Source organism: Agelaius phoeniceus, chromosome 22, assembly GCF_051311805.1.
Source record: "Agelaius phoeniceus isolate bAgePho1 chromosome 22, bAgePho1.hap1, whole genome shotgun sequence".
Taxonomy (NCBI): Eukaryota; Metazoa; Chordata; class Aves; order Passeriformes; family Icteridae; genus Agelaius; species Agelaius phoeniceus.
In genome coordinates this window covers 3034714-3040979 of record NC_135286.1, presented here as the reverse complement: position 1 = coordinate 3040979, position 6266 = coordinate 3034714, and positions in this window count along the sequence as shown.

The following is a 6266-nucleotide window of genomic DNA, read 5'->3' as shown; positions in this document are numbered from 1 at the left end:
AAGTGCTGCAGCTTCAGTGTGTGAAGAAAAAAGAGGGAAGACACTCGAAGTCTGGGATCATACTGTGTGAGCAGGTGCAAATCAAAATTGCATAACCTTCACGTCACTGTGGTGCCCTGCCCCACCTGGAGATCAAAATGGGGAAGGAACAGCAAGGCCAGTGTGTTTGGAAGGAAGGAATTAAATGCATACATTGAATTATTTATACAATATATTTTCAGGTGGTCCATTGTTCTTCTGAGCAAATTGACTTTTCATTCAGAGTGTGCTCGGGTGGGATCTTGTCTGTGGCACCCATATGGAATTTCCTGTAGCAAAAGATGCCCTTGACTGGATTCTCCACTGTCCCAGTTACCTGCTGCCCTCCTGTCCCACAGCTGGCAGCATGTCCAGGGTCTGGGATCCCTGTGCACGCTCACAGATGTGGGATGGGATTTCCATACATGCCCCCAGCCTCAGGACAGGATCCCAGCCCAAACCTGATGCGCTCCCGCTTTCCATTTTCAAACCTATGGGAAGATCAAAGCAGGGTTCAGTTTGTGGCTTTTCAGCCATTCACAATCTTTTAAAGATAAAAAACCCACATCAATGGATGCTTTCCTATGATCCTATTTTATTTACTTGCTGGCACAGTGGCTGGGAGTCCACTTCAATTTTCATCCTGCAGAGACTCTTTTGTGCCCTACAGGGTGTCCTGAGCACTCCCCTGGATTTAGGGGTTATTCCTGGTGGATGAAGCATCTGTGTAAATCAACACCTGCTTGACCCCTAGACCAAGGAACAGGACCCGTGGCATCCCCAGTCTGCATCCCTGAAATCCTTTGGGGAAAGGGAGGACTCTTAGTGGGAAGAGAGCCCAGCCCATCCCTCTCTGTGCATTCCCACACACCTGCATTCCAGACCGTCCCTTCTGTGCACCAGTGTCTGAAAATCATGGATGGCTTTCCAAGGAAATTTCCTCACTGAAATAGTTAATGAGGACTGATCCCATCCCCCAGCTCTCTCCCCCCAGCTCGCCACCCCTCTGAAAAAAAATCAGAATAATAATTAAAAGATGCCTAGAAACGCTCTTGGAAGAGCATAAATTCTGAAGATGAAAGTAAATGATTAAAATAATTAAATACTTCAAGTTGACAAGCAGAAGCAGAATCTTGCCAACGGACATTTGTCGGTAATTAGTTAATTAATCCTAACACAAATTATAAGCCATAACAAACCAGTCAGGCTGAACACAGCCGGCTGTTCGGAATTAAACTTAGAAAAAGAGGGAGTGAGAGAAAGAAGAAAGAAAAGTTTGGAGATTCTTGCAGATCTGAAGGAAGATGCTGTGCAGGAGCTGGTGTCCCTCTGGGAAGGGCAGCCAGGACAGGGGCAGGAGTTGGGCAGAACAGGGCTGTGTTCCCACCTGGCAGGAGCACAGTGGGGTGGGATGCATGGGATAGGCAGTACAGAGCAGCATTTGGGACTTCCACCCTTCTTCTGTGAATAAATTCAGCACAAAAGCTTCCCAGCTCTGTTTCCCACTCTGCCACTGGTACCAGTGTGCACTTGAGAACATCCTTGCCATGGGAATGAGCTGGTCTGGGCAGGTCCTTCAGATCCACAGGCAAGTGGTGGCTTTAATCCAGGGGTTTCTGGAAGATGTGTGGGCCAGCTCTGTGAAGGGCTCAGTTCTGGGGTGCTGGGAGGGCAGCTGGTTTGCAGCTGCCCATTAACACCCTGAAAGTGTTTCTAGGACAGGCTGGAAAAGCAGGGTCAGTGCTTGAGAGCTGGGTCCTGCCAGGGAAACTCGGTGCAAATGACACCAGGACACGTGTGTGGTCAGCAGGGACCCTGATGCCATCCAGATCACTGGGACTGGGGAAGACAGAGCCTTTGTGCAATGGGAAGAGGTTAATGAGCTGTGGGCTGGTTTCTCACCTCTGCTCACCTTGGCTCAGGTCCAATTTTCAGCCCTAGATTAAGTGAGGTTGGTGATCTACAGGCACAACACAGTGACTGACAGCTCATCTGTGGCTGCACTGCTGAGTTCACACGTCCAGCTGGGGCTGGGGAGGCACTGAAGGGCCAGGCTTTGCCCTTCCTCCAGCATGAAAAAGCTCTGGAGCAGCCAGAGTTGGTGTTCTGACAGGAGAGGACCTGCACATCCCTAGCATGGGGACACTGCTGGGTGACAGACTGGGCCAAATGACAGCTGGCAATGCAGCTTAAGTGAGAAATGGGACATACAGGTTGCAAATGGGCTTTTAACAGCACAGGAAAGAAGGCACGAAATGTTTTGAAAGAATAAACAGCTAGCAGGGAAGTGTGACTATCCCACAGATCCCTCACTGTTGGAGGAGCTGCCAGTGACTGATGTGCCACATCTGGGCACTATCATGTGAGGGGAAGTACGAACATGTGAGTACACATGACCATCTCCTGATGTGATTTACAAGCAGAGGAGAAAGAGATTACTTACAAGACAACGAGAATTAACACTGAAGAAATGCAAGTCTTGTCTCTTTTGGCCCAAACTCCCTGAGTTGCCTGCACAGTGGTTCCTATTTTCCATCAAACCCATCCAGAGCTCTGCTGAAGAGAAAGTTTCATCCGCATGTGCGTGAGCATGTGTACGCGCGTGTTCTAAGTGTTTTGCATTATGTGAGCTCTGACCTTCAGAGGGGAACAGAAGGAATATTTTCCCCCCTGAGGCTAGAGTTGTCAGTGAAATGTCTGTCTTCCTTAATAATTTCAATCCGGGTGACAGGGGACAGGGCATTTTGCTCTGAACGAACGTACTGTAAAAACTGTCAGATAGAATTTGTCTCAAGAAGCAACATTTCTATCCATTCGGGGTCATAATTACAGGCATCTTATGACCTGTGGAGCAGCACATTTTTCTCAACTGAAAAAAAGGAGTCCTAAAATAGGTGGTTTGGTCTTCTGCAGAGCTTTGGATTGAACCTAAATGGAATCTAACAAACAACGGTGATCTGCAGCAGAATGCTTTCTTCCTGTTTGCTGGCTGCTATTTAAATCCAGAACAAACTGTGCACTGAAGTGACGTAGTAGAAAAGAGGGAATAGAAATTGCCATTCACTGGGCTGGAGTAATGGCTATTTCTCCTATATCCTGTCTCCTAACTGCCTGCCTCTCAGAATTTCCTCCACACTGACACTAGCCAGCGTCTTGTTAATGAACTGAATAAGTAACTAAATGGGTGATTAACCAAATGAGCATGACGATAATTTGATTGCGCTTTCCACACTTTTAAAGCACAGGAAATAGTAAGAAAAGAAATAATTCAGTGACCAGCAGGAATTCAAAGAGTACAGAGCTAGAGGAACTGGGGGAAGCTTTGACTAGATGTGGCTGTCAATAAATCCCCCACAGCACTGCAGAAATCTCTGGCTAAATATTTAGATTTCTTGATTTGTGCCTCCACACAGGAGAAAAAAAACCTATTCATTGGTTTGAAGCAGCTTTTACTTTTATGGTTTGATTTTATAATTAGCAACAATCATGAAATTGATCATCCTGCTGTTATGTGCAGTTATGAGTCACAACTTAATGCTGGACATCATTTTGGGGTTACCAGCCTGGGTTTGTGTAGCAGAGCCTGCAGTGCCTGCTGCTTTCCCACCTCACTGAGGTCTGAGTGACAAATCAGACTGGGAGAGGGAACCCAAAGTTACCACAGTGGGGAGATGGTCTGCACTGCTGGGGAGAGAAAAAAGGGAAAACTGAGAAATAACACCCTGTCCTCAGCCATCCCAGCTGCCCACAGTGGCTAATCCTCTTCCCCACCCCAAGCAGACAGTGGTGACCATGACAGAAGCACAGGGAAGGAACATCCAGCCGAGGAGCAGGGCCCCAGCTGGACTCTGGAATGCTCTCATCCTCAAATCAATCCTGCCAGAGATACAAACGTTAATCAGCTGTTGGCAGGGCAGGTTACAATCCATTTTCACCTGCACACTCTGATGGATGCCCTGTTCTTGCCATCACAGGTGGAGGGAAAACACTCTGCAGTGAGCCTGGGAGCAGAGCAGCTCTGGGAGGCAGAGGGAGGCCTGTAGGGTTCACAGAGCCAGGCACTGGCATTCCCTGACATGTTTGCCAAGAATGGGGACCCTTGGAAGGAGTTTTGCTGGTGGTGGGCAAGGAGGACAGTGTCTGCACACTGATTAGCCTGGGAAATGTCTGAAGGGAAAATGGGGCACCCCAAGGTCAGAACAATCCCTCTGCAATGCTGCTGTGCCCCTGAAAGCAAGCACTGAAGGGAGATGCCAACAGCCTGCTCTGCATGCCAGGAGAGCCAGGCTCAGGATTTAAATCCCACTGACAAACACCTCCATCCAGGTAGTGTCTAACACGGTCAAAATAAACATGTGAAAGAGATTCTGTAGCTTTGCTCATTAAAAATTCAGCAAAAGCTGCTCTCCAGGCATTGTGGTGGGAAGGACAGAGCCAGACTTGGCATCAGGATTGCCACAGGCCGGGCATGGGATGAACAAGGCAAGGCTTGTCCCAGCCACCCATCCCTGAGGGGAATCTGTTGAGAGACACCACGTTGAGGCCTATAGAGAGTCAGTTCTGGGAGCTCTGTGGAGCCCAGACAGGAGATTAGGAGCAAAGCCCCGTGTAAGCCTTGCAGGGTTCATGTTGGGGTTGGTGATCTGAACCACACGGTCCAGCAGCTGCAGAGAAACTCAGTGAATCAAGACATTTCTATTCCCATCCACTCTGTTACCCTGCCCTGTGATCTCCTAAATCACTTCTCCTCTCTGCACCTTCATTTCCTGCACCTGAAACAGCAAGAACACACAGATTCTTTTCTTCTCTGGCAAGCAGGAGCTCCGGCAGGAAACTTCATCCAGGCATTCCAGTAACTGTAACATCATCTTTACTAACATCACATTGAGAGACAACAAAGGACAAGCACTGCTCAAACAATCCCTGGAACAATAAATCCCTCCTATCCCACCATCCTGGGTCACACCACAGCCCCACAGTGGTCATAGGAGCAGAAAGCTGAGCCTAGATCCCTCAGCACAGCGTTTCCCAGCCCAAGGCAGCAGCACAGCACCCAGGATGGCTCAGCATAGCCCTTCTGGAAGGAGAACAGGATATTGGGATCACCGGACTGGGAGGCAGAGTAGGCCTGGGATTCTCCCTTTGGCTGTGAGGAACCAACCTCAATGGTTTTGGGGGCTTTTGGACACTGTTCCTCCCCCTTTGCTGGCACTGCTGGGCTGCACGTCGGATCCTGAGGCAGTTCTTCATGGCAAGAGAGACATTGAGAGGCTGGAGTGGGTCCAGAGAAGGGAACAGAGCTGGGGAAGGGTCTGGAGCACCAGGAATGGCTGAGGGAGCTGAGGGGCTCAGCCTGGAGAAAAGGAGGCCCAGGTGGGACCTTCTGGCTCTCCATAACTCCCTGATGGGCAGGTGGGTGAGGTGGGGCCATCTCTCCTACTATGAGAAGAGTGAGCTCAGTGAAGGACAAGAGGAATTGGCCTCAAGCTGAGATAGAGGAGATTCAGATCAGATATTGAAAAAAATGTTCACTGTTTGCATGGTGAGACATTGGAACAGGCTGCCTGGGGAGGTGGTGGAGTCACTGTCCCTGGAGGTGTCCAAGAGCTGGGTGATGGGGCTCCAGAGGCAGTGCTGGTTGAGAGACTGAGCGATCTTAAATCCAACCTTCATGATTCCATGAAAATCTTATAATGTATTCAGAACCTGGGGGACATGGTTTAGTGGATGGCACAGTGGCAGCACTGGGCTGAGGATGACCTTGGGAGTTCTTTCCAACCTCAGTGCCTCATTCAGCCACCCTGTGTGTCTGGGATCTTTCCCACCTTTAACCATCCCGTGATTCCAAAGGGATAGAATTTGACCCCCTCAGATTCGAGGCCACCCTGTCCTTTTATTCCAAAGGGATGGAACTCAACCCCCTCAGATTCGAGGCCACCCTGTCTTTTTATTCCAAAGGGATGGAACCCAATCCTCTCAGATTCGAGGCCACCCTGTCCTTTTCCACCTTTAACCACTCCGTTATCCCAAAAGGATGGAACCCGACCCCCTCAGATTCTAGGTGACCCCGTCCTTCTCCACCTTTAACCACCTCATGATTCCAAAGCGATGGAACTCAACCCCCTCAAATTCAAGGCCACCCCGTCCTTTTCCACCTTTAACCACCCCATGATTCCAAAGCGATGGAACTCAACCCCCTCAAATTCAAGGCCACCCCGTCCTTTTCCACCTTTAACCACCCCATGATT